The sequence below is a fragment of the Oryctolagus cuniculus genome, chromosome 10, assembly GCF_964237555.1.
Source record: "Oryctolagus cuniculus chromosome 10, mOryCun1.1, whole genome shotgun sequence".
Classification (NCBI taxonomy): Eukaryota; Metazoa; Chordata; class Mammalia; order Lagomorpha; family Leporidae; genus Oryctolagus; species Oryctolagus cuniculus.
The window spans coordinates 81,961,255-81,973,354 of NC_091441.1; the positions used below are offsets into that span (position 1 = coordinate 81,961,255).

Genomic DNA, 12,100 nt, shown 5'->3' on the forward strand with positions numbered 1-12,100 from the left:
GGACAAGGAACTGATGTTGGCACATGACCATGTTTTCCTGGACTTTGCTGAGAATTATTTTTCCTTGGGGCTTTTGATTGTGGTTTGTGGTTTGGTAGTTCTAAATGTCCAGAGGGTTCCTTACAGAGTTGTAAACGCAGAAAAACTTTGCGCAGAGTAAATGGAGTGGGCACCTGCTCCTTTTGGTTCTAATGTCCAGATCTGCTGGCCTCTTTAAAGAAACCTTGAACAGGGGCTGGCACTGTGGTGCAGCTGGTTAAAGCACTGGCCTGCCACGCTAAAATCCCATATGGGCGCTGGTTCAATTCCTGGCTGCTCCACTTCTGATCCAGCTCCCTGCTAATGTGTCTGGGAAAGCAGCAGAGGATGGCCCAAGTATTTGGATCACCCACATGGGAGGCCCAGAAAAAGCTCCTGGCTCTTGGCTTCGGATCAGCTCAGCTCCGTTCGTTGCGGGTACTTGGGGTGTGAACCAGTGGATGGAAGACCTCTCTCTCTGTCTCTACCTCTCTCTGTAACTCTATCTTTCAAATAAATACAATAAAACTTAAAAAAAAAAAACACTTTGAACATAAAGAGACAAATTTCTCCTGATTAAAGGAATTGCTCATTATTTTGATTCTGGAAAATACAGAAAAATACAAAAAATGAAAAGTCTTCCTCATACACAGCAGACTCATAGAATGGGAGATGTCCTAAACAGCACTCTGGCCTCAGAATCAGCCCTCAAGGAATTCAGATCTGGCTAAAAAACCCATGAGAGTATTTCAGGCATGGAAAGCCAAGACACTCTGGGGGAAAAAAAAATTGACCTAAATGAAAGGTCTCTGAGATCCCAGCAGAAAGAACAGGCCATTAAAGAAGGAGGTACCTTTCTCTGAAGGGAGGAGAGAACTTCCACTTTGACTATGGCCTTGTCTATATAAGATAAAAGTTGGCAAAATCAAGAGGCTTCCATAGCCTTGGCAGCTCATGACAAGAGTCTCAAGTGATTACTGACAACAACAATAAGAGTGTCAGTTGTTAAATCAACAACAGGAGTCACTGTGTACTTACTCCCCATATAGGATCTCTGTCCTTAATGTGTTGTACTATGTGAATTAACAGTATAACTAGTACTCAAACATTACTTTATACTTTGTGTTTGTGTGGGTGCAAACTGTTGAAATCTTTACTTAGTATATACTAAATTGATCTTCTATATATAAAGATAATTTTAAATGAATCTTGATGTGAATGGGATGGGAGAGGGAGTGGGAGATGGGAGGTTGCGGGTGGGAGGGTGGTTATGGGAGGAAAAAGCCACCATAATCTGAAAATTGTACTTTGGAAATTTATATTTATTAAATAAAAGTTTAAAAAAAACTCCCTCAATTGCATTACCCAGAGGGTTATTTTGTTTATTTTTGTTTTAGTATAAACATAGTTCCTGCCACTTTTGCTGTATATTCATTCATTCATGCAGCAAAAGTCATTTCTGTATACCTATTTTAGTAATAAAATGGAGGAGCCGACATTGTGGTACAGTGAGTTAACATGCCATTTGCTATACTGGCATCCATTATCACAGTGCCTGATGGGATTCTAGTTCCTCCACTTTCGACCCAGCTCCCTGCTAACACACTTGGGAAAGCAATGGACAGTGGCCCCTGCAACCCATGTGGGAGACACAGATGGAGTTCTGGGCCAACCGGGCCGTTGTGGCCATGTGAGAGAATGAATCAACAAATGGAAGATTTTGCTCTCTCTGTGTCACCTCTCTGTTTTGGTCACTCTGAACTGACTAAATAATAAATCTTCCAAAATATTAATTGAAAGAGAATGAGCTTGTTGATAAATTTGGGAAAGTATTGGGCATATAATTTTGTTTAAAAATTTTGTTTCAGCATTCTGCATAATGACATGAGTACTACCCAAAGGAGAAAATCCACAGAGGATTGCATATGGGGATTTGCATGGATCACATCCCTTTTGCTTTCAGTCTGTTGGCTGAAACTCATCACATGATCTCAGCTACAAGAGAGGCTGGGAGAGTTTCAGTGCATGCTTAGGAAGTAGAAAAAGAAATGAGTTTGATCATATAGCAATACCTGCTACAGGTGGTATTTGGAATCCAGAAGAAATTTGTCTGTTAGCTTCAAGGCTTATGAGGGAATGGGGGCTGGCTATGCAGTCAGACCAGAGCTCTCATCTCAGCTGTACTAATCAGCTTCAAGCACAGTTCACTTGACTTTAATATTGGGAATAACCTTGTATACCTTGTGGAGTGATTCAAACACCAACAGAAACCACACGTACACACATAGCACCTGCATCAGGTAAAGGAGATACTCACTGAATTCCCTGCCTTTTTCCTTTCTTCTTTATTTTTTTTTTATTTTTTTTTTTTTTTTGACAGGCAGAGTGGACAGTGAGAGAGAGAGACAGAGAGAAAGGTCTTCCTTTGCCGTTGGTTCACCCTCCAATGGCCGCCGCTGCAGCCGGCGCACCGCGCTGATCCTGGCAGGAGCCAGGAGACAGGTGCTTTTCCTGGTCTCCCATGGGGTGCAGGGCCCAAGCACCTGGGCCATCCTCCACTGCACTCCCTGGCCATAGCAGAGAGCTGGCCTGGAAGAGGGGCAACCGGGACAGAATCCGGCGCCCCAACCGGGACTAGAACCCGGTGTGCCGGCGCCGCAAGGTGGAGGATTAGCCTATTGAGCCACGGCGCCGGCTCTCCTTTCTTCTTTATTTAAACTGAACTTAGCCAAGGTCTTCAGCCATCATAAAAAGGAATGTGGTGGGGCCGGCTCTGTGGCGTAGTGGGTAAAGCTGCCACCTACAGAGCCAGCATCCTATATGGGTGCTGGTTTGAAACCTGGCCACTCTACTTCTGATCCAGCTCTCTTTTATGGCCTGGGAAAGCTGTAGAAGATGCCCCAAATCCTTGGGCCCCTGCACCTGCGTGGGAAGACCTGGAAGAAGCTCCTGGCTTCTGGTTTCGGATTGGCCAAGCTCTGGCTGTTAGGGCCATTTGGGGAGTGAACTAGTGGATCGAAGACTCCCTCTCTCTTTCGTTCTGGCTCTGCCCCTGTCTTTCAAATAAATAAAAAGGAACACGGTAAATAAAAGGAACATAATGGCAGATAAAAAGTAAAAATTTTCAGTGCTTTTGTTGTAACAGCTGAATATTAAGTTATAGGTTTATTATATAGTTTGCTGATCTGATAATGAATATATCATTAATTGTGTATTGCTGATTTGATAATGAATATATCATTCCTTGTCTACTCTGAATTAATACTTTTTAGGGAGATGTCAGTGTACAAAGTAAAAAGTTGCCTAATTTTGAAAGAAAATGAAAATGGTGCTTTTCTTTATATTGCTGTAGAATAAATAGTACTTAAGGAGTGATGCTTTTAAGATGCCATGCTATTCCCTAAAGTGATTGTTGAGACATAGGTGGCATTTACCAGGTATCCATAAATAGTATGAAGGCTCTACTTGCGTTTTCCAGGTAACCTACAGAAAAGCCAGGAAACGACTTTAGGAAGCTTAAAGGGATTCTATTGTTTGCTCTACTTTAGGATGAAAATCAAATGAGAAATCAGGCTACCTCAGTTAAATACATTTTTCCTTTACTTGGTTTAAAACAAGCTATGGGATTTGAGAATCTGTTAATTTCTCTCGTGTTAAATGTGAGCCAACTGTTAGAATGTATTCTTTCATTTTGTGCTGTGTCTTCAGGATTTTATTTGAGTGACTACAATAGTGACTTCAGTATGGGGAAAAAGAAGCAAACAGGATGTGGGTAATGGGAAAATAATGGGACCGAACGCATTTTATATGCAGAAACCCTGAATATGCCCAGTGTTTTCATGTCCTAGATGTAGTACTGAAAAGCAGCTATACATCAATATATGCTTTATTTATAAATAACCCATCCATTAACATCATAAGCATGAGAAAATATAGATCCTGGAGCCAGTATTGTGGCACAGTGCAGTAAGCTGCCACTTGTGACACCAGCATGCCATCTCTGAGTGCCATTCAAGTCCCGGCTGTACAGCTTGTGATCCAGCTCCATTCTAATTCATCTGGAAGGCAGTGGATGCTGGCCTAAGTGCTTGAGTTCCTGGCCCATGAGGAGACCTGGGCAGAGTTCCTTCGCCTGACTTTGGCCTGGCCCAGACCCTGGCTGATGTGGCCATTTGGGGAGTGAACCAGTGGAATGAAGATCCCTCTCTCTGTCTCCCCTCCTTGGTGTCACTGTTACTTTCAGATAGAGTTGTAGATAGATCTTTAAAAAAGAGAGACTCTAGATCCCCTCATGACAGTTTTGCTCCAAATTCGTCACTATTTTTTCTTGTCCAGTGGATCCAGTTTAAATCCAAGGTGGCTACTTGACCAGTTATGCATGCCAAAGCCACCACCTGCCTTTTCCTACACGTCTCCTTTCTACATCTTTCCCACAGCAGTTTCCTTCCCTCCTTTCTCTATGTCTTGTCCTCAGCGACATGCCTTCTAACACAGTGAAGATGACTATGGAATTGGCCTAGAGTTCAAATCCTGTGCCTGCTCCATGCTAGCTGGGTGATATTAGGCAAGTTGCTTACCCTCTGAAATCTTCCCTTTCCTCGTCTGTAAAGTAGGCTTAGTAATGCAGTACTACTTGATTTCCAGAGGAGCCTTACAAATGAAAAACGATTATGCATGTATGAAGTTTAGGAGGTTACATGTTGTCAAGTCTCGATAGTTGGTTTCTGGGGTCTCTGTGCCCATTGTTATCACACATTTGTCATGGCCCAGTTTAACTGTCACCTCATAGAAGTCATGTTTTAAGGTGGGAGGCTCTAGAGGACATGGCATTGATTTGTAGCTAAGTTCTACCTTTCATAGCTGTGTTTGTTTCCTCATCTATAAGATATGACATACCAGTGGTGATCTGTCCACAGGTTTTGTGGGAGAAGTGGCCCCTGTGCTAACGCAGTGTCCAGCTCAAAGGGAGCATTGGTAGATGATGTTAATATGTTGCTGTGGTTCCCGGTGCTGCAGAGTGTTGAGTTTCACCTGTCAGTGTGTACAAGGTGGAGCAGGTGCAGTAATGTAACCTGTGGTGTCTGTGTTCCAGAAGGGGAAAGTACGTTCCTGATGACACCCTTGTGGGTTGACCTCTTGCGTACTGCTTCTCATGGAAGAAATTGCTTACATGAGCTTTGTCAGTCACACCAGGAGGTTTTGACATTCACCTGGCGCTTACAGTTTTCATCACTGTCCCTCAGCATAGCTGACCTAAGAATAGCCTTAGGAGTGAGTCCTTGATAGAAGTGTCTGTAGCAGAAAGCCCGCTCTGTGGGAAGGAATATGGTAGCCTTGACTATCACGCATTCATCCATGCAGGACAAAGGCCTTGACAGGAATGACTGTCAGGAGTAGAGTGTTGAAATAGCTGTTTGGAACAAGGCTCGATTTCCGTCTGGATCAAGACCGTTTTCTCATTCATCTTTCCATTCTTGATCTGTTGGGTTCCATAAGTGGTTTTCGAATGAAAGCATCCCTAAGAGAATGAACGCACTGAGGAACTTTCTAGCTAGACACTAAGTCATCAAGCAGAACTTGTTTAATGCATTGCCTAGTAGGTGTTCTCCAATGATGTTGGGTCCTGGCCTGAAGTTTGTTTTTGCTTGGTTTTGTTTTATAAAGATTTATTTATTTTTGAAGGTCAAAGCTAAGAGAGAAGAGAGATCTTCCATCCTCTGGTTCAGCCCCCAAATGGCTTCAGTGGCAAGGGCTGAGACAGGGAGAAGCCAGGAGCTTATTCTGGGTCTCCCACATGGGTGCGGGGACCCAAGCACTTGGGCCAATTTGCGCTGCTTTTCTCAGGCCATTAGTAGGTAGTGTAGTAGCCAGGACTTGAACCACTGCGTGCGTAGGATGCTGGTGTCGCAGAGGGCAGCTTTACTCATTCCAGCACAATGCCATCCCCGTTTTAAGGGAGAAGATAAAATAAGGAAGCTGCAGCCTCCTGGGGAGTTGGGAAGGAAGATGTTGCCTTTGCGGCATTGCCTGCTGCCAGCCTAGTGGTTGGATCTGGTCCAGAATTTCCTCACACTGGTGCTCCTGTTTAATGCCATATAACAGCCTTGGTCCATATGTGGGGATGGTCAGGTGCAGCCTTGCGGGGATGAATCTACATAGACAAGGACAGCTTCACCTTCTGCCAGTTGGCTCTCAGCCTCAGCAGGTCACGTTAACAGAAGCCCCTGGTCTGCGGTGGCCTTTTGTTCTGTTGACATTGATGAGCTCTGCTTTCAGTTTTAGGATCCTTAGATGTGTGCTCGTTTCAGTTGAAAGGTGCCCCAAATATCCGCATGTCAGTGCCATTTTTATCATTGCTTTCCCTTTTCGAAATAAATTAATATCCTTTGGTGTTAGGTAGTAGCCCTCTTTCCTTGCCAGAGTGCAGAGTTTGTTATAAAAGAAGAGACTACCAGGAAAGCAAGGGAGGGCTTAAAAACACCTGTTTATTAAGTTGCCTTTTTCTATGGGCTGTGAATTTATTTAACATTTAATTGAGGGGCCAGTGCTGTGGCAAAGCGGGTAAAGCTGCCACCTGCAGTGCCAGCATCCCAAATAGGTGCCAGTTTGAGTCCCAGCTGCTCCACTTTTGATCCAGCTCTCTTCTATGACCTGGGAAAGCAGTAGAAGATGGCCAAGTCCTTGGGCCCCTGCACTTGCATGAGAGAGCTGGAAGAAGCTCCTGGGTTCCAATCAGCACAGCTCTGGCTGTTGTGGCCTATTAGGGAATTAACCAGTGGATGGAAGACCTCTCTCTCTCTGCTTCTCTTTCTGTGTGTAACTCTTATTTTCAACTAAATAAATACATCTTAAAAAAACACATTTAATTGATACCTATTAAGTTACTTGGTGCTTGAAATGCGTCGGGCACTGAGGTTGATTGGTCCCAGGGTGACTGAGAATGGCTGGAGAGAGACTGTTAACCCATAGGAATGTCACAGTGATAGGGCACACCCAGGTGTCCTGAGCCTACAGAGGGATGCTGTTCCCTTGTGGATGCACGGTAGTTAGGGAAGGCTTCCTGGAAGAAAAGTACATTTTCTTGTAGACTCATTAAATCTAGTACATGTAATGAACTGACCATGTCCTGACCGTGGAATAGAAACCTTGGCTCTATTTTTCTTCCTGTTTCTTTCTTTGGGTCATGAAAAAGATCTCTCCAAGTGACTGGCAAGAACTTGGCAGTACTGAGAGGGGGCATTTTACTGTCTGTGTGTAAAGCTTGCTAGTGTTGAGGCTTGGAGGCAGGTGTTTGGCCTGGTGGAGGTGTAGACAAACTTCTGAGATCGGCGGACAGCCCTGGAAAGGCTTCTCCTTTGAGCAGACTGCAAGCTTCTCTTTGCCTTGGTAGGTCGGGGAAGCTTGTGGGTACCCACCAGTAGCTCATCAGATGAAGGAGGCTGGATGGTCACCAGCCACACACGTGACAATGATGTGTGCACCAGAAAGTCACTGAGTCCACACGCAAGACAGAATGGTTTTCTCCTGGTGAGAATGTTCATCTCTGTGATAACTGACAAGACAGACTTGTCTTGTTTTACCTTAGCACATTTTACCCCCTTTCAAGCAGAAAAATGTATTTCAACAAAAGCATAGACTTTCATTTACTCATGCACTCATCAAATATTTACAAGGTATGTGTGCTAGGTGGTGGAAAACACAGTGGCTAATGTATTCTGGAACTCAGTGTATATTCAGTAAACACTGTTAAATGTATTGCCCGCCTTGTCTCATTGAATCCTAATGAGATTGTTCTCATCCTCATGTCTAGTTTTTATAAGGATCGTCTAAGAGGCCTAAGAGCAAGCATTTGCACAGTGGTTAAGGCATCACTAAGGATGCCCACATTCTGTATTGGGTACCTGATTCGAGTCCTGGCTCCTCCACTTCCAACCCAGCTTACTGCTCCTGTGCACCCTGGGAGCATGCACGTGTTGCATCAAGTGCTTGGATCCCTTCCACCCATATGGGATACCTGGATGAAGTTACAGGCTCCTGGCTTCAGCCTGGCCCAGCCCTGGCTGCTATAGGGGTTTGGGGACTGAACTAGTGGATGGATGATCTTTCTCTATTCTGTCTGCCTTTCACATAAAATAAAAATAAGTGAAGTTTAAAGCAATATAGGCTCTTTGGGAGCTAGTGCTGTATTATAGCTGATAAAGCCACTGCCTGCAGCACTGGCATCCTATAGGGGTGCTGGTTCAAGTCCCGGCTGCTCCACTTCCCATCCAGCTCTCTGCTGTGGCATGATAAAACAGTAGAGGATGGCCCAAGTTCTTGGGCCTCTGCACCTGCCTGGGAGACCCGGAAGAAGTTCCTGGCTCCTGGCTTTGGATTGGCGCCACTTTGGCCATTGCGGCCAACTGGGGAGTGAACCAACAGATAGAAGGTCTCTCTCTCTCCCTTTCTCCTCTCTCCCCTCTCCCCCTCCTTCTCAGTGTAACTCTGATTTCAAATAAATAAAATACATCTTTAAAAAATATATAGGCCGGCGCCGCGGCTCACTAGGCTAATCCTCCGCCTTGCAGCGCCGGCACACGGGGTTCTAGTCCTGGTCGGGGCACCGGATTCTGTCCCAGTTGCCCCTCTTCCAGGCCAGCTCTCTGCTGTGGCCAGGGAGTGCAGTGGAGGATGGCCCAAGTACTTGGGCCCTGCACCCCATGGGAGACCAGGAGAAGCACCTGGCTTCTGTCATTGGATCAGCGCGGTGCGCCGGCCGCAGCATGCCAGCCGCGGCGGCCATTGGAGGGTGAACCGATGGCAGAGGAAGACCTTTCTGTCTCTTTCTCTCTCGCTGTCCACTCTGCCTGTCTATAGAGAGAGAGAGAGAGAGAGAGAGAGGCTCTTTGAAAGGGTGGGGGCATTGTGGCAGAGCCGGTTAGGTTGGGGCTTGTGACGTTGGCGTTCCATATTGGAGTGTGGATTTGAGTCTTGGCTGCTCCTCTGCCAATGTACCTGGGAGGCAGTGGAAGATGGTTTGAGTACCCCTGCCCCTGCCATCTGGTTGGAGACCAGGATGGGGTCCCTGACTCCTGGCTTCAGCCTGACCTAGACCTGGCTGTTGTGGTCACTTGGAAAGTAAATAAATATTTATTAAAAAGAGACTCTAAGAGGTAGAGACTAAATTGTGCTCTTCACAGTGACAGAAGAACAGTTGAGGGCTCCCAGCAGGCATCTAGAGTGGCGCTCACCATGTTGCTCACATGTGTGTCTCGCTCCCCTCAGCTTAGTTCAGAGCACCCTAGGCTGAGTAGACCACCGCCAATGCCCCTCCTTCCTGCTTGAGACCTGACCAATGTCCTGTCTGTGCACCTTGGATTGATTTTCATGAGTGCAAGCTCGCAGGTGTGCTGGTGCTTCTCAGTTTCCTGTTGGGAACAATGCCAGCAGCACCTATTAGCTGAACAAGAAACAGGGTCTGTGGGGTTTCACATTACAAAGGTGTTCTCAATATAGAAGCATGTCCGCTATCATGATTTGGTGCCTTTTATCTTCACAGTGGCTGGAGTTGAAAGGGGTCTTTTGTGAACACTGAAGTCTCTGAAGAAGGTGAAGAGCTAAAATTTCCCACTTAGGCCCAAAGAATGGAACTATAATAACAGAGAGCAACAAATTTTCATTGCTTCTGTTTTAACTTCTGTAGCTACATGCTTGCAATTGTGTGCTAAACCAGACAACCTCTTATTTGCTTAGCTTCCTCTAACTTAAGCTGTTTTCGGGGGAGTGGAGAAGGTCATTGTTGAAATCTGATATTGAGGTGGTGTTCCTTTTGAAAAGATCAGTATAACTAAAACTGTGCTATAATTTTCTCTGTTTTTGATAAAATTAGGTCCAGCTAACATGCTTTTTAATAAATCCCTTTTCAACATTTTATTTAAAACTATCAGTGATAGATAAAAGCCATATATAACTTCACTATCTTACTGATTTTCACTTTCTGCTCTTTTAGTAATAACAATCCTTTACACTTTTGACCAGGATAAGCCACTTTTTTTTTTGAACCATTGGATTCCCTTTAATTCATATCCAATAACTGACTCAGAAATAAGTGTGAATATTTAAGCTCAGTGAGGATACAAATTATAAATAAAAAGTGAACAAAAAATTTACTGATTGTAAGAAACAATACAAAAGTAAACATGCTTCATAGTAAAACCACGGAGGATGGAGGATAGTCAAGGAGAAGGTGATTTTAAGCAGATATGTAAGGATGAGATGAAGCCAGTCATAAGGAAATGCAGAAGAAATGTGTTGTAGGCAGAGATACCAGGAGGGCCTGAAACTGAATAGACTTTGCTTTATCAATTTAAGAAACAGAAAGGAGACCCTCGTAAGAATGAATTTAAGATAAAGGCAACAGTGCAGTCTGAGAGCTATAGGAGAGCCCAGATGCTGTAGAGCTTTGTAGGAGTAGGGTAAGTATTTTGGATTTTATTCTTTTTTTTTCCCCAAGGAAAAAACAATCCATTTGAGGAGTAATCAGAACAGACAGAAAATTAATTATACTAAAGATCAGTACTGTATTTTACTAAATAGGAGGTTACAGTGTTCTGCTAAATAAAATATTTGGGAACTTAGAAAAGGCTGGTAAGAAGCCACATCCTTAGTGGCTGCAAGGAGGGACCGTGCTCCCCATCACACGGGGTGGCAGCTGCTGCAGGTCACTGCTGGGGGATGCCCGGGCCCACAGCACAAGGAGCACTGAACAGAGACGATGGCAGCCCAGAACGTCACCAGGACCGTCGTGACAGGAAGATTTCTCCATTCTTGTCTGTCTTCTCTAGTATGACTTTCTCTGCTCACCTAAACTTTTTCAGTTCAGCAGCTAGCTCTGAATACTTGAGATCCAGCCACACAAGCCTCCATTTTGGCTCTTGTAGGTATTCCAGATGTCACCACAATACGTATGGTGCTTAAGTGTGTCGGTTAAACCAGCCGCCGTCTTTGGTCAGCAGCCACAGAGTCCACAGAGGCTCCCACCAGCAGGTTCTCGACATCAGGCACTTGCTGCGAGGAAGGGGCAGGCAGCGGTAGATGTTCTGCCATTCTGTGAACGCATCTTCAAACTCCTTTTTCCCTCTCCAGGTGGCTCAGATATGCGCCTCTCAAAGGTTGCAGCTCTCTTTTCTCTTGCATTATCTGAGCCTACTCCTGTTCCAGAAGCTGCTTTTCTTCCACCACCTTGGGACGCTGAGAGTTCAGGGCTTCTTGATAACTAGCCATTTTCTGTTCCTTTTCAAGTTCTGTCCTTTTCAAGGATAGCCGAGTGACGGCACGCTGGCTTTCTGAGATTGTGGTGTGATACTGGTCTTCCCGATCCTGTTGGAAAGTGACCCTTCTCTTGTGATACTCTTCACTCTTTTTCTGTGTCCCCCCCCCCCCCCCGAACTCTGCAGACCAAATCCAATGAAGGGCTGCCAATCTCAGCATTGGAACCAACAGAGCATTATTCCACCTGCTTCCATCACCCCCATCAGTCCTGGAAGTAGGGTGGATACTCCAATTTGGGGGATCATTTAAGTTATTCATGGATATACCTGTGCTATGGGCATCAGTACCTCCCGGTCTCCTGGATTTTAGTCTAAGTGAACGAAAAAGTTCTCATAAAACTCTTATCAGTTTGATATTGCCTCAACAATATTAGATAACAGATCATCTGAAAACTCAGGAGAGACATTTATTCTTGTTCAGATGTCTACATTTTTGCAAATCCAGGTGATCCTCAGTGGGCTTGGCTGCTGGTGCAGACTGGGGCCATGTCTGCACGTGTGTGTCTTTCATTTTCCTTGGAGCAACAGACTGACTACCATATGAACTTCACAGGGAAATGAGCAAAACCTAAGAGAACAAGCCCAGTGGCAAGTATGTTTCAAAGTTCTTCTTGTATTAGTTGCACACATCCTGTTGGTGGAGCCCACAGGAAAGTCATCAGGAACTCTGCTAGAAGGAAGTCCAAGGACACATGGCCAAGAGTGTGAATTCCAGGGAGAGGTGATGAACTGGGGCCAGTGAGTCTTTGAATGCAAGCCTATCAGTGTAGCAG

The 12,100-nt window shown here is 45.0% G+C and overlaps 1 protein-coding gene and 1 pseudogene across 1 annotated transcript in view; one reads left to right on the forward strand and one right to left on the reverse strand.

Moving 5' to 3' along the window:
• SUCLG2 (succinate-CoA ligase GDP-forming subunit beta) overlaps positions 1 to 12,100 on the forward strand; it is a 296,898-nt gene that overhangs the window by 76,172 nt on the left and 208,626 nt on the right. The window lies entirely within an intron of this gene.
• LOC103349264 (coiled-coil domain-containing protein 127 pseudogene) lies at positions 10,788 to 11,586 on the reverse strand (annotated as a pseudogene).